Source organism: Ambystoma mexicanum, chromosome 1q (assembly GCF_040938575.1).
Source record: "Ambystoma mexicanum isolate Mex_15411 chromosome 1q, UKY_AmexF1_1, whole genome shotgun sequence".
NCBI lineage: Eukaryota > Metazoa > Chordata > Amphibia > Caudata > Ambystomatidae > Ambystoma > Ambystoma mexicanum.
The window spans coordinates 1,181,273,272-1,181,299,388 of record NC_090922.1 but is presented as its reverse complement, the minus strand read 5'-3'; positions in this window follow the sequence as shown (position 1 = coordinate 1,181,299,388).

The following is a 26,117-nucleotide window of genomic DNA, read 5'->3' as shown; positions in this document are numbered from 1 at the left end:
ATTGGTTTCACAATACAAAAATATATTCAATTAATCAATTAACATAAAAAACATACAAAGGCTGACAAAAGTGTGTGGGTTAGTATGTGAGTCAATTACATGCTCTTGTGCAATTCGCAATAATTTGCTGAGCTTTCTATTACGACATTGTACTAGTTTAGATCTACCGCAGACAATTTGCATAAATCAAAACTGTTGTTCCTACAGACACCTTGTTGGAGCACAATACTAAACTGTTTCACTCCTACGGAAATGCTACAGCAGCACTGTGTCTAGTGTGGTGCTCTTGCGGATATCTAAAACCTGTAGTCCTTTAGTGGTTACTCTCTACAATGAAACTTCTGTTGCAGGTTGTCACATCTGTGTTTTTTTACAACAGCCCCTTCATTCTGACCAGGCCATCATCAGGACTAACAAACAACACTGAACCCCTTTTCTTCATTCTTAATTGATGTGTTTTTTTAAAAACACTCCGTTTCGAAGAGATTTAAACTGCAAAAGCACGATTTGGTTGTATGCATCAGTACCTCTCGCTACACCCTAACTCTATTCACCTAAGTGATTCCATTACCAGGCGCATGAGTATCATTTACTTGGAACCTCTCAGTGAGACAATCAATTCCTTTCCCGTACTCACCATGATTTTCATCTATTGGTGTGGAGACCCATGGCATGTTCTTGCAGGCCTCCTTTTTCTGCTGGTCTTTGGTTCCTCCTCATTCCCCAAATATCTCTGTTTCTGACCTCTAAATCACTTCGTTTAAGGAGGTGAGATAATAAAACCTCAGGCTGTCATCTGGGATTTCATTGCATTTTCTCTATGGACTTGCCTGGTCACAGGTTTTAGGTTTGTATTATCCTAGTTTAAAAAGGGTGACTCACTGTCTTTCTACTTCCACCAGGATCTGCATGTAACAGTTAAGTGTTTCAAAATTGTATTTGGCAGTTTAGATGTAGGCCCTTCACACTGCAAATTAATGTGTTTAAATAGTCAACATTAATGGTCAGATAAAGCAACCATGAATTTGTATTGTATTCATCCATGTGCTTTCATCGTTCCATAGTAAGGGGGATTGTTGAAGGAGATCGAGTGAAACACCACCCGTTAAGGATTGAACCAAGGGTGAGCAGGGCAAGGAGAGAGGGCAAGGGTTGTGAGGGGAGTGTACACCTACTAAGGGCACAGTCAGGAAATGAAATCCCCCCCCCCGCACCCTGACCATGATAAACAGAATTATTATGGAATCATAGGAAGTTTTCAAACTCATCTTTAATGCAAGTAAATGTAGAACTGAATACAACAAGTTGGGTCTCATTACGAGTTTGGCGTTAAGCGGTAAAATTGGGGGCATATCCGTTACAGCCAACTTTACCACTATGCCAAATTCTGAGTCTCTGGTTAATTCCACAGGCGGATATTCCTCCCACGGAATTAGCACCAGTGTTAAATCCTCCTACAATTGGCGGAATTAGGTCGTATGCGGAATTACCTAAAAAACCAAAAACACCCTATTTGCGCCCAATTACTGTGAGAAATCCCCAGAATTTCCTCCAACAATTGGAGGAATGACAGTCAAAAACACAGAGGATTTACCTCCATCAAAATGGTGGAGGTAAATGCAGACAGGTCATTGAAATCAAGGCGAAGGTGCACCAGATCACCTTAAGAGGAGTATACAGGGGCCACACCCTCATCTAACACACATCCAGCCAACATACAGCCACAAGGAGACGTGCATTATGGACACCACAAGCCCCCTAACCCACATACAGCTACATCAGCATGCAAGACCCCAAGCAGGGAAGGAGACATGCACCACAAAGGCACAGGAGATGCATGGCGTGAGTGTCCACCCACCCCCATGGACACCAACAGTTAGCCAATCAGTGACCCTCTACCATTCGGACTGCCCGACGATCTCCAGAGTGCCACTGGAATCAGAACTGCCACCCCCCTTGCTGAAGTTGGCATTAGTCCAACATATCTGTACCATGGGTGAATCCCAGCACACCGTTGGTACACTGCATGTGATGTCAAAGCCTGCATTTGCTAAGGTGCTGGACCAAGTAATGGATGCACCAATGAGGCATGCATGTCACCCATGTGCAGGTGCATGCAGCTTAGTCACGTTTCAACTACATTGCCCATTTCACCAATACCATAGCAGCATTGGATTGCACACATGTGGCATTGTTACCCCCACTCTCCCCCAGGCAACTGAGCAAGCATGCAGGAATAGGAAACAGTACCAATGAATTTATGTGCAACTGCCATGTGACACAGACCTCACAATCACCCACTGCTGCGCACAATACGCTGGGGCAACGCATGATGCCATGATACTGAGAAAAAGCACTCTGCCAGCGTTCATGCAGAGACACAAAGGACAGCTAACCTGGCTTGTGGGAAAGAAATAGGCATACCTGATGCACAGGATCACCGTCACACACATGGGGTACATAATATCTAGCAAATTGTAACTACTGCAAGTCCCATGACGCAACGCCAGAAGTGCACAGAACAGACCTAGTACAGGCAGTACTCATGTGATGACACAGGGTATCCTGCCATGCAAGGCAGCCCAACACATTCAGGCCACCCGCCACAACCATACAAAAAATGAACTCCAACACCATAACTTTAAAGTTATTTGCAGATCATTGATCAAAGATGAATCCTGCAATGTGACTACCTGCAATTGTGACGTGTTTGAAGAGTCACATCAACCACACACAGTCCAAGTATGTCTTGCATGGAATGCTGGCCATCCACAGTCACCATGGCTCAGGATGTATGTGAGGAACCATGGCAAACCACAGTCAGATGCCTACGGTGATGCACAGAGAAGGACAAGGTCATGCATTGAGTGCACATTTGGATTTGTGAAAGACAGATTCAGGTGCCTACACCCCACAGGTGGTGCCCTCATGTATAAACAGGATGAAGTAGGCAAGATAGTATTCTTCAATGCAAAGATGCAATACCTGTGCACTTGTAGGCACATTTCAATGCCACCAGATGAGGCCCAATCACAGGGTGTCTCTGAAGGTGTAAACAGGTCAGCACAGGGCATACGTTGTGATGTGATGGAATACCTGATGGCCTGCAAGGACCTCATGGACAATTGGCCTTCACCAATTTCACCTAAGCAACAGTGAGGGCACCGATGAGCCACTGAATACACAACTAACTCAACCATAGAATAAACAACTCACACGCACATTAACTTCAAACAGTGATTTATTCAGAACTTGGCATACCCTGATCCGCAACTCCTCCACCCTCCCCACACGCTGATCCCCAACACAACCACCCACCTCACATGCTGATCCCCAACACAAACTCCGAACCCTGAAACTAGCCCCATGAACGGACTAGCGCTACCTCTTGTCCCCCTTGTCAGCAGTCATTGTAGCATGTGCTAGACAGCGCTGTGAGCGCCTGGGTGGGGTGCTCGCTATGAACCCTCAGTAGGGGTAGTGGATTGTGAACTCCCCTGTGTGGCTCCACAGACATGGTCCATGGTGAGGTGGATGGCCCTGGCCATGGCCTCATGGGAGGAAGACAACTGTTCAGCCAATTCAAGTACCCTCTGGCTCATGAGACACTGGCTTGCGTTGCTGCACTCCGTGCTCCTGCACAGCTTGTCCATGGATTTTGACAACTACCTGGCTGCCTCCTGGATACAGTTTTGCATGTCCTGAGAATGACCCAATTGTTCCTGGGCCATGGTGTGGATCTCAGCATGCCTCTGCTACATCCTGTTGAGACGGTGCCAAATGGCCTGCATTGTGGGGCCAGGCAATGGCTTGAGTGAATGGCTGCTGCCATGATTGGCCTGCTGCAGTGGAAGGCGTGAATGGAGACCTGCCTCACCCTGGCCATCGAGGAGGAATCATGATGGTACTGAGTGCACAGCGTGATTCCTGATGGAAAGGCGGGGGTGCAATGGGGAGAGGCTATGCATGGGAGAGTATTCTGGGGAGAACTACTTTTTGGTGACACTGTCCCTCTCACAAGACTGGCTGGCAGTGTGCGTGACCTGGCGCTGGTTGGTGCTGGTGTCCTGGAGGGTCCATCAACATCATCCTGTTCTTGGGTTTCTTGAGTTCCTGTTGGGATATAATTCAGATGTCTATGAACTCATTGTTGGTTAGGTGCATGGTGATACAACATTGGTTTTCACTGGTGCAGTTTCATCGCCGTGCATTGTTCCTCCAGGGCAGCATGCATCATGTGTCTCCCACTGTCTTGGGACCATATATTGGATAAGGGCAACCAGGTGACATGTTTGGTGTGCACTGCTTACTATGGATATGCAATCCTGGCATGGGTTGACCAACAGGGTGTCCTGTCCAGATGTGCGTCACGACTTTTGAGGCTTTGAGTGTGGTACATCAGTAAGGTGATTGCACTGCATTGAGTTGTGTGTGAGTCAGGTGGACGTGATGTTGGGCATAGAGTGTGCAATGCGTGCCTCCATTGCGCATTGATGCTGATGGGCTGTGTGTCTGACATTTATGCACATGCTATTGTGATATGGTTGAATGATGTATGTGTTGCATGTGCATGGGTGGTCACCATGTGCCAAGGGGAGTTGTGCTGTGGTTGTGCATTGAGCCTTCAGGCTTGCATGTCAAGGGTGTAAGTTGGATGTCATCCCCTCCACTTCCTACCCAGCTTCCTTGTATGTGGGTCATTGGTTTGCTGACTGGTATCACAGTGGATTTGGACCTGGCTGGGATTGTGTATTCTGGCTGGGGCTCATGTCACTTTGAAGTATTTATATTCTTAGCAGCATACATGCAGGGTTGTCCATGTATGGATGCACATTTCACACAGGTACTCACCAGATTCGGCCTGGCTGCTGGCTCCAAACTCTGCAGTGCCCACTCCCTCGATGCCAACCATGTGGATGATGCCATTGACCATCTCCTCCCAGGTTGCCGCCTCCAGTGGCAGCTGTCTTCCTGTGTTGTATAGCTAGCAGGCTGTGTACCCTAGACTTGAAGTCATTCCATATCATTGCGTTGGACATTTCCTACGGCCACACCTTGTCCCGGATGTCTGTCCATTTTGCGTTTTTTCCGGTGTTGATCTCCATACAACTCATCCACCTGCTCAGCCAATACGGTGAGCTCCTGCTCTGTATATTTTTGTTTGCACATTCTCAGATCCAGCACCCTTGATTTCACCTTTCCACCTGACATGACTCCACTTGTTATTACTCCTGGGCGGCACTCCGTTTTGCTGATTTTTGATGGATTGTGATTTTCAAAATGGCTGCCGAAGTGCTTCCTTTATAGACTGCGGTGTACTTCCATCGACGGAATTTCAGTTGGCTGGAATTCTGTCAATGCAAATTCCGGGGACGGAAATTCAGGAGCCAAACGCGACGGTAACAGTAAGTCCATTAATTATCAGCAGAAATTCTGAGGTTGGGTCAGGTTTTTCTGGTAACTCCGCAAGCCGGAATTAACATTGCGGCCACTGGCTGATCAACACCTCTGCAAGTGCTCTGGCAGCGAACACGGGAGGGCGGGAGCCCCTCACCGCATCATCGCCAGGATAAGATGTGCTGCTAAGCACAGAACACCAGGAGACGACCCAACGCCACGACCAGCAAGTCCTGTTTCCCTTATGCCCTTGGTGAAACATTTCTGATTACCCTACAAGCCAGCTTTCAGATCGGATCGGCTCTGTCGGGCGCCCAGCATTCAGCTGGCTGATCTGGCCGACGCGAGAATCCGTCTGGCCTGAGGCTCAGACCAGCATCACTGGGCTAATCTGATTGGCCTAGGCCCGCTACATTAGCCTGTCAGGCTAACCTTCAGACGGAAGCCGGAACTCGCATCCAAAGGGCCGCTCTTATGGGCCTGTCGGTGCCTGTCAGGGCCAGGGGGCCAGGGGGCAGGTCACTATACCCATACATTCATCCATTCAAACCTGCCCTTCTTTGCCACCAACATTATTTGAGTACCTACTGTGTTTCTTAATCCTGTTACCTTGCTCTGTCGGCGAGCTCTGCAGGTCACGTCGCATTTTTCTAACTGCTCCTTCTTGCTGTAACCATGTTCGCCTGGGATGCTGTGTGCCCCCCTCCACATGGTCACCTGTGGTGCCGTGAGCTCCCCACCCCCTCCCTTGCTTTAGCTCCCCATAATATGCGGTTTGTATTCCTGCAATGTAACCAAACACGCCTGTCTCTCAACTAAGTATTCTTTAATGCATCTAATTTTATTTTTATTTTATTTGTTTATTTGTATTGCACCGACCGCCCGCAGGCAGAGGGGCGCAGATATGAAGACGAGGACAAATAGAAAACAGACAGTGATCACAGGACGGTTATATGTACCAGTTCATTGGGAGATTCAAGGCCGGATTGGAGGTTCTTCCATTAGGGTATACTTGAAGTGAAAGGTTTTGAGATTCTTCCGAAAGGAAGAGAGGTTGGTATCTAGTCTGAGGCCCATTGGAAGTTTATTCCAGCAGGCTGCTGCCCGGTTGGGGAATGATCTACCCAAGCCATTTTCTTTTTTGTGTTTCACACCTGTTATTAAACCCTTGGCTTCTGATCTTAGCACCTTAGACGGGCTGTGAGGTATAATTTGGGATTTCAGATAGGCTGGAGATTTGCCGTGCAAGCATTTATGCGTCAGGAAAAATAGCTTGAATTGAATACGATCTTCAATTTTCAGCCAGTGAAGATCATGTCTGGCTTCACTGATGTGTTCAGTTCCGTTTTTCTGTTTGATTGTTCTGACCCTGTTATTTTGGATCAATTGGAATTCATGCAGACTTTGTTTTGTGGTGCCTACCAGGAGCGCATTTCCATAGTCCAAACGTGACAGGATGGTGGCTCTAGTTATTATGGTGCAGTTTTTATCACTGAGCAAAGGTCTGATTGCTTTGAGCAGTCTTATGTAGTATGTACAGTTTTTACTGACATACATGGCTTGGGCATCGGCATTCAGTGATGCCTCCAGGGTCACATCAAGTGTTTTAACCTTGCCCGAGACCTCAATGCGGGATTCCTTGATTCTAAATGCTTGGTATTCAGGGTTAAGTTTGGCCCGTGCTTGAGCAGAACCAAAGACCATTAGCTCAGTCTTTCTACTGTTCAAGCACATCCAATTGTTGTCCATCCAGTCTTCTATGTTTTTGTAGAGTTCATTCAATTCTGTACTGTCCTTGGCGTAGTCCCCACTCAGTTCTATAACCAGCTGAGTGTCATCAGCATAGTTGGTGAAGAATACTTGGAGTTGGTCTAGTAGCACGCACAGGAATTGGATGTACAGATTGAAGAGTAGTGGTGAGAGACTGGCACCCTGCGGTACGCCACAGAATATGTTGAAGTCAGATGAAAATGTATCTCCCCAGTGCACTCGAGAAATTCTGTTATCAAGGAACGAGGAGAGACAACTTATTGCTTCCTTGGAACAGTTAGCTACTTTGTCGAGTGCTTGTCGAAGTAGCTAGTGATCTAACAGATCAAACGCAGCACTGAGATCAAGCAGTATTAGTAGGCCTGCCTTGCCCTTATCCATAACACCCAGAATTTTTGTCTGTAAGTCCAGCATTGCTGTCTCAGTGCTATGGTCGGCTGGAAAACCCGATTGTTGTGGGTGTAGGATTTTGTGTTTTTCGACATATTCCTGAAGCTGTGCAGTTGCTATCTTGTCCATGACTTTAAGGGTGAAATTACAGTTTGTGATAGGTCTCAAGTTATTAGGGTCCCGTTGGTCTAGATTAGGTTTTTTTACCAAAGGGGTGATGGTGACCTTTTTTATGTTTGTCGGTACTGATTGGTCTCGAAATGAGGTGTTTACTATTTTAGTAAGTATAGGGACAAATATGTCAGGGTGTTCAAGAATGATCTTGGGAGGGAGTTTATTTTTAGCGCAGGAGTACTCTTGTAATGCAATTTAGCATTCCTGTAACTCAAACTAAGTTTTCCTCTAATGTAACTAATCACTCTTGTAATGTAACTAAGTTCTCTTGTAATGCAACTAGTATTCCTGCAACTCATCCAAGCATCCTTGTAATGTAACTAATGACTGATGTAACTCAAACTAAGTATTCCTGTAATGTAACTACGTCCTCTCAAGTAACTAAGCACGCTTGTAAGTATTCCTGTAATTCTAACCAAACATTCCTGTAATGTAACAAAGTCTTCTCAATATAACCAAGAAAGTATTCTTGTAACAGTGCCACAATGCCTGAGGGCTGCTGTGCGCTTCATAAATGTAAATAAATAAATAAATAAATACACACGGCTGTAACGTTAATTCCAATTTTGTGGAGTTAATGCTGAGTCACCGCCAAATTCGTAATGAGCCCCAATATGTATATCTATTTTGTTAAATACATGGACACATAACAAAAATCCCTTCTCATTCAAAAGGTTGATACTATGAACAATAAATGTGTGTAGCCTAATATGAAATAAAAACTCCTGCCAACATCGTATCAAAGAAAACTGTGAAATACACCAATTTACACAAACACAGGACACAATTATTACCCAATTAAAAAGCAATCTTTCGCTTCCCTTTATGAGGATGGATAAATATAGATCTGCATCTAAAATTGTGGATCCAGGAGAAGCACATGTCCATCCATTCAGGGACCTGGTGACCCATATACTATATACAAGTGGCACCCTTTCCAGATTCACTAAGGGTGACCTCCTGTGTCTGCTTCCAAAATGTTTCCTTCAGAACATGGCAGACCTCCTTTCTTATATCATCAGCATTTGAGCACCACTTCCCCAAACCCGAATTTACCAAACCTGTTCTAATATAATTCAGCAAATTAGATGTGATATCTGCCTGGTGTGAAGCAGGGGCATGTGAGTATGTATGTTGACTATATCGCGTGTACTTTATATTGAGTATCCGCTCTCCCCATCCTCTTCATTGTACCCAATATTACTAATGTTCTGTCCACTTGGTGATAGGTGCACTTGGTGGAGTCACCAGCTTCAAGTTTATGACCTCCTTCATGTAAGCAACAGGACTCAGGACATATCGATGTCTCCAAAATACCTGGTTTCCCGGATACTCTGTATGGGCTTGTGACTTGTGACCACTCGCTCAGCACACCACTACTTGCACTTCTGCCTGACACAGATACACTATCTGTATGAACCAATTCATTCCTCCAGCGTCATTTAAAAGCCGCACCAATGGGACATACACTCGGCAGACTCACAAAACAATGAGAGACAAATATATATATATATATATATATATATATATATATATATATATATATATTCACTGAAAAAACGTTGTTAAAGGGACGTTATGGTTATGTTGGACTAATAAAAACCTATGAAATTCAAAGAACAAACTTTGTTAAAGGGACGTTATGGTTTCAAGTAAAATCGAAAAACCCCAGAAATTCATCAGTTTTGGTAAGCTAAACAACCATAACTCGCGCCACCACCATGCACTGCTAAGACTAACACCCAGGACATCAAAGATAACATCACAAATGTCATTGATGACATCACCGATGACATCACATGTGAAATACATTTTGATGAAAAGTCCCTACAAGGAGTTGTGTTTATATTGTTGGTAACAAGATGTCAGGGGTGATCGGGAGACCTATCATGAACTACTTAATCTATTAAAGAGTATACTCATCTAATATCAATGTGTTGGAGTGTTGTCGTTAATACAGAAACCTAATCATATATAAACATAGGCAATGACTGCAGCATGCACCATAGACGTACACTATTTATAATCTTGTAATTTTGGATAGTGCAATAATGAATGCTACCGTATCAGAGTTTTGAGTAAGGTTAAACATGTAATAACTAGCTTACAATTCAAGACTTACATCACTTGTGCTGGTACACACAATACATATGAAGAACCACAATGCATACAAATAAGAGGCACATACAGGGAAACTAAAGTAAGGAAGGAAGAAACTGCATCATCAGAAAATGTTAATTACATTAAAGTTTATCTTCATGTAGACAAATTAATTGTGTGTTTGAGGCCTGCACATTTCCCCGTGTATGTGCACCATGAGCTGAGACCAAATCCTAAGGAAAGTACTTAAAGAACATATGACAAGGTTAACGTCTAGATCTATAGCACCTTTTTCAATTTTATTATTCTGACTGCCAGTGAACAAAACCACCTGGCCTATATATGTCAATAAACAAAAACAAGTGGCCCAGATATGTGATGTCATCAGTGATGTCTTCAATGACATTTGTGATGTCATCTTTGATGTCCTGGGTGTTAGTTTTAGCAGTGCATGGTCCCGTTGTAGGAAGGAAAATCCTTTTCCAAGATGGCCACCATGGAAAGGGAAGGTGAGGGATTCATACAGGGCCCTTCTTCGCTTTCCATGGCAGCCTGCAGAAGGCAAAACAAGAACCTTATGACCATATTACCACAAGCACATTTTTCTTCCCTTTCAGTTCTTTACTACAAAGCCAGTCCCAGGTGGACTTTAATCCTATGTTTTGTCCCTTGTGGTCATGGCCAGTAGCCAGATTGTCCAGATCATGACCTTATTCCATGACCTGGACAATCTGGCCACTGCCCGTTGGCCACAGGCTACCCCACAGTCACTAAAGTTATACCTCTATTTTATTAGCTACATTATGGCACTGGTCAAATAATAAAACACTGGCACATTTGCAAAATCATGCTTGTAGGTCCTTGCCAATGCTCCTTACGCAAGTTTGCTGGAAATCCGACCGATGTTTTATTTTTTCAAAAGTGTCAAATGTATGCACATACAATCGTCATATAACCTAGCCCCCACTTGACAAAATCCATTCAGACTTTACGAAAACATCTATATCTAGATATATAATCTTTTGCAAACCTTTGTGTAGATTTGTCAAATGGCACCACATTTATAAGCCTTTATAATATTTTGGGACCCCCCTCAAATTTTGCTCCCTCTTGACAGAATCCCACCAAACTTAGCAAAAACATGTATATCTAGATCTATTATCAATTTGCCAAATGTAGTGTAGTTTCGTCAAATGGCACCTCATTTATAAGCCTTTATATTATTTGAGGACCCCCCTCTAATTTTGCCCCCTCACGACAGAATCCCACCAAACTTTGAGTACTCACTCAGAATCAGGTCAGAAATATGCATGCAAAATGTCATGCAGTTCCAATAAGTGGCGCCTAACTTATAAGCCACCCAAGAACTGCATTTCACCAACCCTGTAATGCTGAGGTGTCTGCAAACTTTTCAGAACTGTTTGTGGGTTTTCGCAGTGAAAAACACCAGTTTTTTGCTTCTTGCAGCCATATACCATCCCATCATCATCACCCCTCACCTCCCCAGAGATTATTTGATAAGTTTGACAAGTGCAATGTGGTGTTTTTTAATATGTTTTTACCGCAATGTCCGCGGACACCGGCCGATGGCTGCGAATCCAAGATGGGGGACGTTTCCAAAAATCTGACGCACTTCACGCTCTTCACCATCCAATCAGCAAACACGTTGCATGTCCGCGGGCATGACGCAAGCCGATTAACCATTCGGTGTTCTGTCCGCAGAGGGAACAGGGAAGTGTGTCAGCAGAGCGGACATAGATATCACTAATAATAAAATAATAAATAATAATTTGGCATTTATATAGTGCTACGAACCCTCAGATATCTGAGCGCTGCTCATTATTACCCACAGTGTGTGGTGCTCATTTATCGACCTCGGAAGGATGAAAGGCTGAGTTTGGCCCTGCCGGTATTCAAACCTGCGTTAGCAAGCTCTGCATGGATGGCAAAGCGAGCGCTCTACTCGCTGTGCCACTTGACCGGCTTAACTAATTTTTTGGTCATTTTAAAAAAAACTACTGGACGGACTTTCACCAAATTTACAAAAGCATGCTTTCAGGACCAAGCCACTGTTCCTGCCGCAAATTTGGTGAAAATACATCCAGCGGTTTGGGCTGTAGGTGTGAGAAAAGTTTTTTCCCCATTCAGTCTACGGGAAAAAAATACATTTTGTGACCCCCCTATAACTTTGCTCCCCCTGGACCAAACCTCACCTAACTTTGACCAGACTGGGCCATATACTTTTTTTGCAAAGTTTGGTGATGATTCGTCCAGGGAAAGCGAAGTTATAAGCCACCCAAAATGTGCTCTTCGTGTGGGATTAGCAACTTAACCATAACTACACGGCCACTACTGTGGGCCGTGTAATATATAGATTTACTTATTTTTATTTCTTTATTTATTTTATTTATGTACAGGAGGAACAATACTCTTTTGGTCACAAAAGAATGTACAATAGATAAGAAATCAGATTTGACAGGAAGCAATGCACTTCTTACAATGAGGTGAGTTTGATGGACATTCTGACATGGTAATGGAGGGGAATAAATGGAACAATCCCTGGGGCCGATACATAAATAGACATACATAGAGTAAGGACAATGGACATTGGACATTTAGAAGTGCAGCTAGGAGGTGCGGCCAGCTGTGCTTGGAATGATATCATGATGGGTGAAGTGCTAGACTGGGGGCAGAGGAAGTGAGTGAGAGAGGCATGTTAGAGGCGAGGGAAACATTTTAGCTAGCTGGCAAATGAGAAGTTGGTTAAGAGGGTAACTCAGAGTAACATGGTGGCGAGCAGGTAGGCGAGAAGGTTGGCTTTTAGTTTGGTTTTGAACAAATCATTGTGTTTCTCAGATGTCTGGGGAAGAGAATTGCATGCAAGTGGAGCAAGAAGAGAGAAGGAGATTAGGTGAAGGCTTGTAGAGTTGGATAGAGGAGGATAGATACAGTGGTGCCTTACTGTGGTTAGATTTGTGGATCAGGAGAAGACATTTAAATCTGGCCCTGTTTTACATTGTCAACCATCCAGCCTGGTGACGGTACAAGTTGGTGTGAAGTGAGGGAGTTCAAAAAGAGACCTGGTAGCAAGCTTAATGATATTGTTGAGAGGACAGAAAACCTAGTTCAGGAGACCAAAGAGGATTCTGGTACAGTAGTCCAGTTTAGAGAAGAGAGGAGTGGTTAAGAGATGGTTGGCAGTGTTGAAAGGAAGGGGTGCCTGATTGTCCTAATATTTAGAATGTTAAAGCGAGCTGCTGTTCCAGTTTTGGAGATGAAAGTAGGTAAGGTGTGAGCCGGGTCATAGATGATGCCAAGGTTTCCAGCTGAAGAAGAGTAGGGGAGAGTCTCAGGTGGGAACTGTATAGGCAGACACAACTTTTTTAGAACTTTATTGTAGTGCGGAAGGAGAGACACAGGGCAAAAGTTAGCCGGTAGGTTCGGATTACCCTTTCGCTTTTTTAGGAGAGGGATGACCATGGCTGTTTTGAAAACAGAGGGTAATCAAGCAGAGTCAAAGGACAGGTTGTAGAGACAATCTGCAGCCTACACTTCAAATAACAAAGAGTGGCAAATGGTCTGCAGACCACGTGCCAGATTACAGAAACTTTGCACCGGTGCAAGTGCAATGTTTGCATGTTACTAGCACTAGAGCAAAGTTTGCCCTATTTTTAAAAACCCTGGGACATATTAGAAAACTATTGCACCATGGCAAGTGCAGTTTGACAGCATGTAAGCACCAGGGAAAAAATATTTATACTCAACAAGGGAGGAGTTTTATTGTGTACTCACGATGCCCCTATGGAGAGGAGGATGTTGCATGTGAGATGTTAGAAGTGGAGCTACTGTTTAAAGTCGCAATTAACTATCTCAACTCTAGGGAATAAACTCCCCAGGTAGACGCTATAAACAAAGACCTCTCTACTCAGTTAGAATATACTTAGAAATGTTTCCAGGCGTACACCAGATGGTAGAAGGACAGATCAGTATGGCTGATGGATGTGAGAAAGAAAAGCTGAAACACAAATTAAGACAAATATTTATGGATTTTCAGAATGCTTTCTTTGTAGATTCATATGATTGTGGACTTTTCTTTATTATGCAACCATAACTACGGAACCTAGGCATCAGTATTTTTAAACCAATACTGGTTAACTTTAGCATCATGTGGGATTTTTTGATCAATCCATAGTACTTTTATTAATAGAGTACTAGAAATATTTAAACCCAGTTGACAATGGAGACTGTGTACAGACCTAAGGGAACTGAACAAGAGGGTGCACATGTCACAGTGGCCTCATCCTTAAATTAATCAGGGCCTTGCACAGATTCAGAGTTCAAAATTATAAACTGACCTCAATTTGACTAAGGGATATTGAATTGTCTCAGTAATCCGTGCATGGTCTTGGGAGGATAGTTCAGGGGCAACTTGCTCACTGTGGAAGCAAGACGACGACACGGAGCAACACGGTTCGATCCCCGGGTCCGTGCTTTGAAACCTCTGGGTATTAAGCACATTAGAAATAATATATCATATCATACCAATATAAATGTGCCTTTACCTTTCGGGGCAGCAGTATGCTTAGACACAAACTCCATTTGGGTATGTTAATAGTGGAAATTAGTTTAGTATCTTCCTACAAAAAGCCATGCTCGACCTTGTAGGAAGAGGATATGTGGCTTATATGGATTACCTACTGATTAAAATAAACATTGTTGACAAACACCTGGGGGAAATCCAGCACTGTTGACTCAGCTGTGAAATGCAGCTGCAGAGTTATCGCTTCAGAAAGCATAGTGGTGCAGAACTAAAGTAAACTTACTAGGCCCTGAAATCACAGACAATGGTCTTAATCCACAAAAGAAGAAGGTTGTAGCCCTACTCAACTTGAATAACCCACAAATTATGTGAATTATGTAGCCTATTAGGACTGACAGTCGTACATTCATATAGGATTATAATGCAATCAATCCGTGGTTCATCTTTGAAGGGAGGGGCAAAGAGGGAGTGGGGTAGCTCAAGCAGAGGCTGTGGAACAACTGAAAAAAGTTAATACCAATCTCCATGCTTAGCTTATCCCATGAGAAATAAGGAATTCTTCCTGGAAACAGGATTTTCTGATACATGCACAACTGCAATCTTGTTTCAGAAGCATAACCAGATTTATAAAGTGATTTCTTACACAAGCATATCTTTATCACCTGTGGAGATCAAATGTAATGAATCTGAGAAATATCTCCTCACAACGGTATGGGTATTGACAAATGACCATGGGTAACATATAATAGTTGAAACATCCCAACAACCTATACAATATTTGCAGATTGACTGGATAAGAACTGGCAATTACTGTCTACTCAATTACTTCCTGGATTCTTTCTAAGCAGGGTTACCTTGCAGAAATCGGATATGGTCAAAATAAAAAGAGTCCAATGGCACATGTATTAGCTGATCTGCATGATTGTGTGAAGATGATAAAAACACCAAAATATGGAGGCATATCTAGCTTCTCCTCATAAAGTATATGACAAGTATATGACAAGGACACCAATCAGGTAATGCCCATAGTTTATGTGGATGTTTGCTCCCACCATATTAAAGAAAATATATAGAAAGTATTAGTAGCTAGTGTTGGGAATGCATTGGTGAATGATATCCCTGAACCCGCAGTCGGTTATAAAATTGGTCTGCGGAGAAATAAGGTGGGGGAATAGATGAAAATATATAAAGCTGTCCTTACTGCCATAAATCACCAGTTCTAGGGGCTAGTAATCATAACAGATTCACACTATGGGCCTCATCACGAGTTTGGTGGTAACCCTTAAATCCGGCGGTCGCGCTATTACCGCCGGATTTAAGGGTCCCCCAAATCAGGGCTTTGGCGGATTTCTCAACAGCTCCGAGCTGGGGGGAAATCTGCCAAAAAATCACGCTATTACTGCCGGCGGGAAATCCGCCGCCGGTAAGATCGCGAATTCCCCATTGAGCCCAATGGGGAATGGGGCATTCCCGAATGGGCTCAGTGGGGAATGGGTAATTCCATTACCGCCAAACCCGTGATTCGGCGCTAATAGCTCCGGGGGGGTTGGCGGTAGGGCTAATACCGCCGGCGGTCTACCGCCATCGTTACCGCCCAACTCGTGATGAGGCCCTATGTCTGAAATGCATTTGTTGAGCAACAACAAACCCCTCAAACATTGGAAGTTAAGCCAAACAATACACGATTTACCAAGATCAAACAGCATGATCCTATTCTGGAAGAAAATCAAGGGTCACTCAAACTTTGAAGGTAATGATAAAACATGTAATGGTTTGCCGATCAACTCCCAAAACTGGATCAATCCAGGGTGAGTACATTGATATGGAACTTCTACTTGGAGAGATGCAAGTAACAGCAGTGACTTGATCACAAACTCAAGCTGAGAATGAGCCTTTTGTTTTCCAATGGTGTAGAAATGCTCCAGAACAAGATTTCATTACCACGCAGAAAGTAGGTCTGGGTGATCCTTTCAGAATCGATGGGACGCAGGAAACGTTCCCTTATCTGAATTGAATTGGCGGGTAAAGGAAAATCTTTGAGTACTGAAGAAATTTCAGAAAATGCTCAAAATTCAGGATGGACCTTTGGTTAGGGAACCCCAATCTGGTTATGATCAGTGGGTGATACTGGCTTATTCCAGAGTATAATCTTGAATAACGCCCATACAAGAGTAAAAACTGGTCATCAGGTTTTTAAAAAGGCAGCAGAGATCCTATGTGAGGTCGCTTATTGGCCAAACATGGGCCAAGACCTAAATATTGACTTAAAAGGGTGTCTTGTGTTTGCTTAATTCCAGCTGAGTTTCCAAAGCACCAGGCTCTGCTATAAAAGGAATCACCTTATTGGTCCAATAACTCATTCTGCACGTAGCAACAGATAAATGTTGACTTTTACGTATCTCTTTGCCAAATGGGTTGAATATCTTCTTGCTCCAAATTGCAAGGAAGAGAAGTCAGCTATGTTACTAATGAACCACATATTTTCCTGTTTCGGCCTTCCTCAAAAGATTGAGTACGGCCGAGCTAGTCATTTCACCAGTGAGGTTATGAGTAAAATACGGGAAAGTCTCAAAGTAAAGAGAAAACTGTATGTCGCTTACCGCCCAGCATCCAGTGTGTGTGTGGGGGGGGTGCATTTCAATAAAACCATAGTAGGAATTTTAAAGATGTTCCTAGTGAATTCCAGATGCAGTTGGAACATACGGTTACCAGTAGTCCTGATCGTTCTGACATCTACACCCATTTCAACAACTAAAATGTCCCTGTTTGAGCTCAAGACTGGTAGAAAAATGATCTTGCCTCAACATCTGTTATACCAAACACAGGAACAGACGTTGATCCATGCCTCTACCATGCATACATGTGAAGAGAACCTACAAAAGGATCTGCAACATGCTTTTGCCTATGCCCAGAGGAACCTGGAAGAATCAATGGTAAGTTTCAAAATGTACTATGATCTACAGACATATAAAAAAGAGTACCTGGCAGGTGATTACATTTATCTTTATAATTCTAAGATAAATCAGACCAAGAAACAAACATTCTGTACAAGCTGGAAATTGTCACATGGAACTATTGACAATATGTGTCCTGTTGCCTACAAAATACAAATCCCTAAACGGGAACAGGCTGAGGAACAATTGGTTCATGTAAACCAGCTGAACACATGCCATCCTCAAAATGCTCTTCAAGGGATCAAGGAATCAGTTCCTTCTATCCAATAGATGAATTCTGACAAGGCAAAGGAATCTGGTAAAAGAGGTCAGTATGAATGATTAGATTGAAAGGATGAATGTTAGTAGAACAATAAATGTCCAAATGAATTGTTGAATAAATGCATGAGTCTTTAATGTATAGTAATGTAGAGAGATTAGGGGGAACAGAGAACCCTAAAAATGTGTTGAAATGAAATTACTATTATGATGTTATACTAAACTAGGCTTTCTACCCATCTCTCTAGTTAAATAATGGAAAAAGTATTTCTAGCCTCCCCGAATTCCCAGAAAGAAAGGGGGGTTACACAATGGAAAGAGCATCAGAAAAGTGTGCACTAACATAAAAAATGGCAGCGTCAATCTGAGTGTCGCTATCCAAAGAAAGGAAAAACATCTAAGCTCCACTTTTGATGATAAGAATGGTCCAAACAAAAAGAGGATGTATTTGTGCATGAGAGGTCCCCAGAATGCTGTCTTTCTCCTGGAGACATCAGTTCCGGGAGAGCGGATTTGTCAGAAACATTGGGGCAAAACCAATTAAAATAAAGTGAATTGAAAATGGCTTTCCTGAAAGAGCAAAAGAGGCATCAGTCACCAATTATTTCATTTGTTGAAAATGCTTGTCTCTTTCTCACTGTTATGACAAAAAGGGTGTCACATTAAAACAAAATGGAACAATGATTTTCAAGGCTCAATTTCATCCGTAAAGCCAATGGTGTAGAGTTTATATTTCTTTTAGCTACTGTGTGACAATTCTAAAGGAAGGAAAATCAAACAAGAACTATACCCAATCTAAAAGACAGGCCCAAAACATTTGAATCCATTTACTTCCCAAAAGAATTCTGCAGACGCAGAAGGTTTGTGGAAGAACATGACACAAATACTGGACATTTTGGGTTATCATTCCAGTACCCAGAATACAAAGAAAAGCAATATGTATTGTATATGTCCTGTGCAGAGAAATGTGTCAGTAATTTAAATGTAATTCCTATTAAAGGACCATCTTCACTATATGTTATACACAATTATGTAAACATGCAAAGCCTATTGCAGCCTTATGTAATATATTTACATCTGACTTAAATTACTGTTTTGATAGATGTTTCATTTTACTCAAAATAATGCAATTTAGAGCCATATACATTGTATGATACATATATTTCACTTGGTGTCCTTGCATTCATAATTCGAGGAGACCTGCCTGAGTTTGGTGATTGAAAGGGGAGTACAAAACTGCTGAAAGGGTAACTAGAAACACTCTGTATTCACACACAAAGGCCTGATCCAGAACTGGAATTTGTAATAACAACAAAGGAAGAGCCTAGATGGTTCTAAAGATTAGACCAATATTTATAACACCAAATGTCAGTAATGGAACTGGCCCGAAAGTTTTTTAAAGGACTTGTATTTATTTATCAAAGTCCAGGACTGCCATAAAAGAACTGCATTATCGAGAAGTTGAGGCAAAGTTATTGAACTATTCATACCAACAGACATCTGCCCTGTACACATTCATGGCATACAAAAAGGAGTATGTAGGTGATACACTGCCACTACCACCTCTATGAAAATGTCTGCAATACCATATTAGACCTGATTCATATTATCATGAGGGAAAATCTTAGATCAAAAGTGTAATCACTAAATTAATCACTGCGTCACAATGCAAGCTCTGATCGACATTCATTTTTGACTTAGATGGAAGTGATATGTATCAGAATACATAAAAAGATATATACCTTACCATGTTCTTAGTAGCTGTAAAATTGATAAGTATGCCACATCTTATTGTAACACAATTATTCAAATATCTAAGGGCCTAATTCACAGAAGTGTTTTATAATGACAAACCCCCATTGGAAAACATTCTGTGTGTCAGGGCCTAAATGTGTATCGATCTACAGAATCTGAGCACATTCATTTTTTATTAATTTAGCATATTTTTATCAGAACGTAGAGGCTAAAAATGAAATGGGCTTATTTTCAATAAGAGTTGTTTCCCTTCCTCCCTTGCTGATCATGGTACCGAAAACCACACCTCTGTCACAAGACAAAGGTGGTGTCAATGAGATATGTAATTGCATGCACAAAGGACAGAAGGTGGAAATTATGGAATATTGGGGGATGAACACTAAGAAGTGGAGGGAACTGGAGATAGAAGAACAGAGCTTGAAGGACTGCCCACTTGAACATTGGAGACCATTCTGTTAAGGGTATGAACCAGTATACATTAGAATGTGGGTTCCAGATAGGGCACCTGAAGAGAGGGTTTGCTGAAGGAATGATTTCAGACTGACTGCATCCCTGGCTGACTCACATCTCAAAAGGTAAATCAAGCCCTGACCAACTTCAAACTGTCCATATAGATTGAACAGGGTTAAATCTGTGATGATAAAGGGAAGGAAAATGCATGCAACACACTTTGAAACCAGGATCATAGGTGCTGATCTCACAATGCCTTTGGTCCCCCAATCTACATTGAACATAAACTGAGATGCTGTCTTTTAAGCCCAATCCAATATGTACTGAGAAATTATATGTAAGATGTAGTGCATTTTGTGCCACTTCAATGCAAAATTACCTTTGTAATGAAAGGTTGCAGGTGGATGAAAAGAATTAAATCAGTTCATGCACACATGGATTTAAAGCTGCATACATAGGTGTATTCACAGTTACACACACTTGCACACATAAGTAAAGACTGCAAATAACACACGCATGTTAAGTGACAGTCACACACACACATGTTTAGAGGAGGCTGCACCCATGTACTTTGAGAACACAGTATACATCCAGAACAGGGTACATAAATCACTGTAAGAATTTTCAAATGTAAACCTACAGGAGCCAAGCTAAGTTGACCACTGTCTACATTGAATGACCTACATAGAGCAAATATATTGACTACATCACACCTGTTAATGGGAGTTGGTTCATTATGGATGTACTATCAAGTAATACTTTAATTACGTATCTATGATACCCTACTTGCTTGTCTTGAAACTGGAGAAAATCAAATGTTTTAAACACACTACAGTGACATCAGTGAGTTAAAAATATGTGTTTAGAATGAACCCACTGTAGACTGCAGATATTCAGAATGCCTAGTAACATTAATTAGTCAATATATATTTAATTTTAAAGTGAATGCTTGTATGGACTGATGAATAGAGCTATTTTTATAGGCATATCATTCTTTTTTTGGTGACTATTAATTTTGCTATAGCTATGTATTGATCTCTGTGGTGTGAAGCTGGAAACACATTTTGTTGATGTTACATTATTCTTTTAATTACATTTGGATGTTTGACCACCTTCCTTGCTCAGAATTGTGAGGTGCAACTGTATAACTAGGGATGACTGGGGAGATTCAAATATTAGGGAAGTGCAAGCCTAAAAAAGAAGAGATTTTGAAAATACACAACTATTCCCACACAATTGAGTTTGAAAAAGTGAAAGTTTGCACAGGCTCACCCCACACTCACACCATTGACGATGCATGTGGAGCGTTTTTGATCAAGAAAATTCTATCGAATAAATACATTTTATGGAAATGTTGTTAATCATACAATTGCCCATCAGTAACAGTGACTGGCTGTCCTGTCATAGTCGCATTAAATCTTGGGATACGTTTTTAATTACATTTTCTTTTTATCTTCCACTCACTGTAAATAAGCACTCGTCAATAGACTTATGTTATAACAAGTGTGTTTGCTCTTTTGTCCCCTTCTGATGCTCTATGTGATGACCGAGATTTGCAACATGTAAGTATTCATATTCAAAATTAATTATATATCTGTCATTTCCTCAGGCCAGTAATTGTCACTGTCCCGGTGGGCTAATCAGAGGATAACAAGCCAATGCTGTTACAGGCCTTGTGACTGATTTTTGTAAATATAGGTGCCCTATGTTATTTCGACGGCCTGGCAAAGCCTGCAAGTACTCAGTGCCCGTCATCTTCTTGGTAATAAAAATCAACCCTCAATTAAGGGCAGGCACTGAATTCTTTCTGTTGTTATTCCTGAGCGCTGCATTTATTTGGGTGCTTGCATAATAAGCTATGTTTAAACTGCAAACATATCTAATCATATATAATAATATTATGACAATGGCATAATAGTTCAAACCATTTTGTCATATTTCTACAAATGTATCTGTCGACCTTGCTACTGCTATCAACAGTAGCCGGCTTTAAAAAAAAAAAAAAAGAATTAAAAAAAAAAAAACAGTCCATGTAAGCCGGGATCTTTTCATGTGCAGCTCGGCACAAATGAAAAAGATATATGTGCTTGCTTTATTTGTGTTGTAAGCATGCATGTCCTTCCCAAGGTCTCTTGATAGTATAAACACAAAGAGCAATTCTGGATGGGTAACAGTGTGTGCTGTTCACGTTGGCCTGTGCATCCCTTCCTGGATAGGGGTAAAGACTTCATATCCTTGCTTACTCCGCAGAAGAGGAGCGTAAGCATATACAATGAAGCACTGGGAGCAAGAAAAGACCTGAGCAGGCACCATGAAACCGTGCCCTCACAGCAAGCTTGCTTCCTACTGTATTAGTACAGAGTTGCTACTCACAGTTAGAGATGAGGCAGAGGACATGCGCCAATAAAGTCGTATCATTTGAACATGCATATCTATGACGTCACATACATTTCCCTCAGATGGTAAGTGTGATTTAGACTAGAATGATTAAATGCCCCCCAGGATGTTGATCTATTCAGCGAAGCATCCATTCAAACGAACGTAGTTTTTTTAAAGGTCAGAAACCAGTTGAATCCACCCCATACTATTTTTATTGTGGCTATCTATTAACAATGATAGCAATTCTATCATGCATAGTACTTCCGCCAATTGTACTAAATTATTGACATAACTATTAACACAGAATGGGGCATACATCGCCTTTTGAAAATAATTGAAAAGAAACAATATAGTGGCCCTCAGAAATCGCGGTGCAAAATGCACCATGGAGCACGGCGGAAAGCTGCCGATAGCGCCATGGGGGTTGGCGGATTTTCCGCCCCATTCCGACCTTGGCGGGGCGGTAAATCCCCATCCCCCATTTTACCCTTCCCCATTCCCATTTTTGCCCCATAGGGTATAATGGGAGTGGGGAAGGCGTTAATTACGCCACCTCAAAATACGGTGGCGTAATTAACGACAAGGTCCCGTAGCGCCATGGATTTCTCCGCCCGGAAAAACCAGGCGGAAAACGCTCCATGGCGCTACGGAAACTCGTAGTAGGGCGGACGGGTCCGCCGCGAATAACGCTGGCGTAAACCCACTCCGCCAGGGTCGTAATGAGGGCCAGTATATTTTTGCTCCAAGTGTTTTTGGTGTCTAAAGTTCAGTTGAAAATATGTATGGAGGTAAAACCAGCCGGCCCTAGTGGGACCCGCTAAGGGACCTCGGAATGCGGCGGTAGGGGGTTAAAGGCACCGGCATCCTTACCGGTGCCGTTAACCCCCTACCGCCGTACTCTTAAGGAGTCCCATTTTCATGATGCGTTTGTCCAAAATATATGCCAGTAAAAAACATTTTCTTGCTGGCTTTGCTCATGAATGTACATGCGGAATTAACCAATAAATATTATTGTTACCATACAAGAATTGCCAATCCACAGTAACAAACATGTCCAGACTGGCTGCACTAATGTAGGCCACTCTAGCCATGCACTAACACGTATCATGTTTGCTGTACCTCAATGCCTAGAACCAAAATGCCATGACACAGTAAGAATAAATGGCCAGTTAGGCCCAATCAATGGAGGCCAGATAAGCCATGTAATAACACGTGTTTGTTTTACGCTTGATGCCCTAAAATAGTGTCATGCCACAGTAAAACTTAATAACCAAACTGGCTGCACCAATGAAAGCCTATCTAGCAACATAATAACTTGTTGCATGCACGCATACATATAAACAAACAGACACACTTACACATGCGGACACGTTCACACACATGCACCACCCCACTTGCATGCATGCAAATATACAAACACATTCAGAAGCTTTTCACTTAGCTCCTGCATGCACCTTCTGCACGCAGACATTGCAAGACCATGCTGGAAGGCATGCCCCATGCGCAGTGCCTTAACTGACAGAAGAGGAGAAGGCTCCTCTGCTTTCATTCAGCACTGCTCACACTAGAAGTACAATAATGAGAGGCCAGAACTCCTACGCCCTGCCGGCCTCTAATTATTGTACGATACAAATATATCATAGCCCCAAGCTACTGCATTGAAAAGTAAAAAAAAATCTTAACTTGGGATGCGCCCCTTCTCAGACACAGGCATCACAGTCACTCTGCAAATAATGAACTGTGCTGCCTGCCATTCATGTAAGGGGATGGCAACCCCCCTCCCATGCAAATGAGTCATCACTGATTGTACACCTGATGCATCCCTTATAATCATAACAGTGCCATTGTAACTATCTGGTGCTAGAGCACAACCCAGGAGGTAAAACGAGTGATGATGCTAAACTATGTAGCCTACTAGGTGGCACTAAAGCACTAGCGCACCATCTATGAGCCAATACATGGTGGCACCAAAACATCATCTGTGAACCAAAAAGACATAGCCTTACTATGTAGTGTTAAAGAGATACATATGATTAAAAGCTATACTAATGTAACAGGGTATTTTGCCGTATTTGGTGGCTTCTAAGTGGTGGCTACTGCAAGAAGAAAGAAACGAGTGAGGGTGAGAAAAGAGTGAGAGGTTAGTTTCATATACTGAGGAACCCTGATACTGTGTTTTAGTCATCTTCTAGGTATTTGGGTTTAGGTGGATATATGTTGCCAGTGTGGACCTCACATGTTATGGTAACAGTCTCTTTCTCCAAAGCTATGCTGCTCATGAGTATAGATGTTTGGTGCACTGTAGGAGCACATATACATATGGTGTTATGTGTATATGGATAGTGTTAGAGTCAAGTGATACAGAGTTAACCTCAAATACCCATAGATTTTCAGATAATTGTTTAAAGCTCATTTGAAAAGTGTCTTTTAAACAAGGCATATTCTGATCTCCCTGAAGAGTGTTCAAAAAGGTTTTCTCCTGTCGAATAGGCTTCTGGCTGACAAGTGCTTGTCAGTTAAACAGTGAGCATTGAGAGCCATGGCTAGAAGGTTAGGTAGGGCTTGAAGCAGTGAAGGTAATGGAATGTCTTGTGAATAAATTAATGTGGGGAAGCCAAGTAGGAGCCAATACGTGTAGGGCTCTGTTGCATGGTCCTGCCTTGATAATCTACAGCACAATCACAGGAAAATTGTTTGGGAGGAAGACAGTCTGCCAAACAGTATGGCTTTGTAATCGAAACACAAAATGTAAGCAGGGTGGCCTGAGGTCCCATGCAACTAAATTATCTGAGACACCATGTAGTTGCATCTACACTAGGGTTAGGTCTGCGCGATGCAGTATAGGCTACCATTTAGCAACTAATCAATCTGAGGCATGGTGATTCTACTGACAAGCAAACTAGTCAATCACTAAGAGAAAATTAGTAAGAGAAGATGTATCTGAATTGTGTCTTTGAGCATATTAGCCAGGTTCCAATCTAACAGTTGATAGTCTCAGGCAGAATCTTTGAGCAAGTTACTCAGGGGCTGAATATAAAGTGCTAAAAATTAGACACAAATAATTGTGGTGTTGGAGTGCCACCTATGGGCAAGAACTATAGAGCCTCTCTTCAAGGTGCTAAAGTGCCTTCTATGATCAAAACCAGATGATGGTGAAAAGACTTCAGTTTTGAGCCAAAATCCTGTAGCCTGAAGTCACCTGCAGACATTATGTGGCTCTGCACAGCCATCCCATGTATATAGAAGACAACAAGATTCAAACTACTCTCTATACAAAACCTACTTCTGGCAATAGTATCTTACATGCCGACAGTAATCATCCACCACATACAATAAAAAATATACCCTATGGAGAATTTACAAGAATTAAACGGAACTGTACCAAAGACAGTGAAATGTACAAACATTTGGAAACAGCAACGGACAAATTTCGAAAAAGAGGCTATCATGACAAACTTCTAAGAGAGTCACTAACAAAAGTTCAACAACGGAATTGCCAAGATCTTCTACATACAACAACACAACAAAAACAAGCAGACAAAAAAGCCAACAAAATAAGATTTGTTACTACCTTCAATTCAGACAACAAATTTCTAAGGAAAATCTTAAACAAACACTGGAATATGCTTACATTGGATGAAGAGTTGAAGGATCACATTGATGACCACCCTCTGATCACATATCGCAAAGCAAGAAATCTCAAACAAACTCTATGCCCATCGCATTTTATACAAGATTTATCAAAACAAGGACAAACACAATTATGGTCAACAGAGAGGTGGCAATAAAGAAAAGAAACATCGGCAACATGAAGCAAAATGGATTTGTTTAATGGACTGTTGCACAAAGGTCTAAACACCGATATGGAAATGGGACACTTTTTGTAAAATATGTAAAATATGTCTAAACAAATTGCAAAAAATGTAAAAAAATGCAAAATATTATGTCAA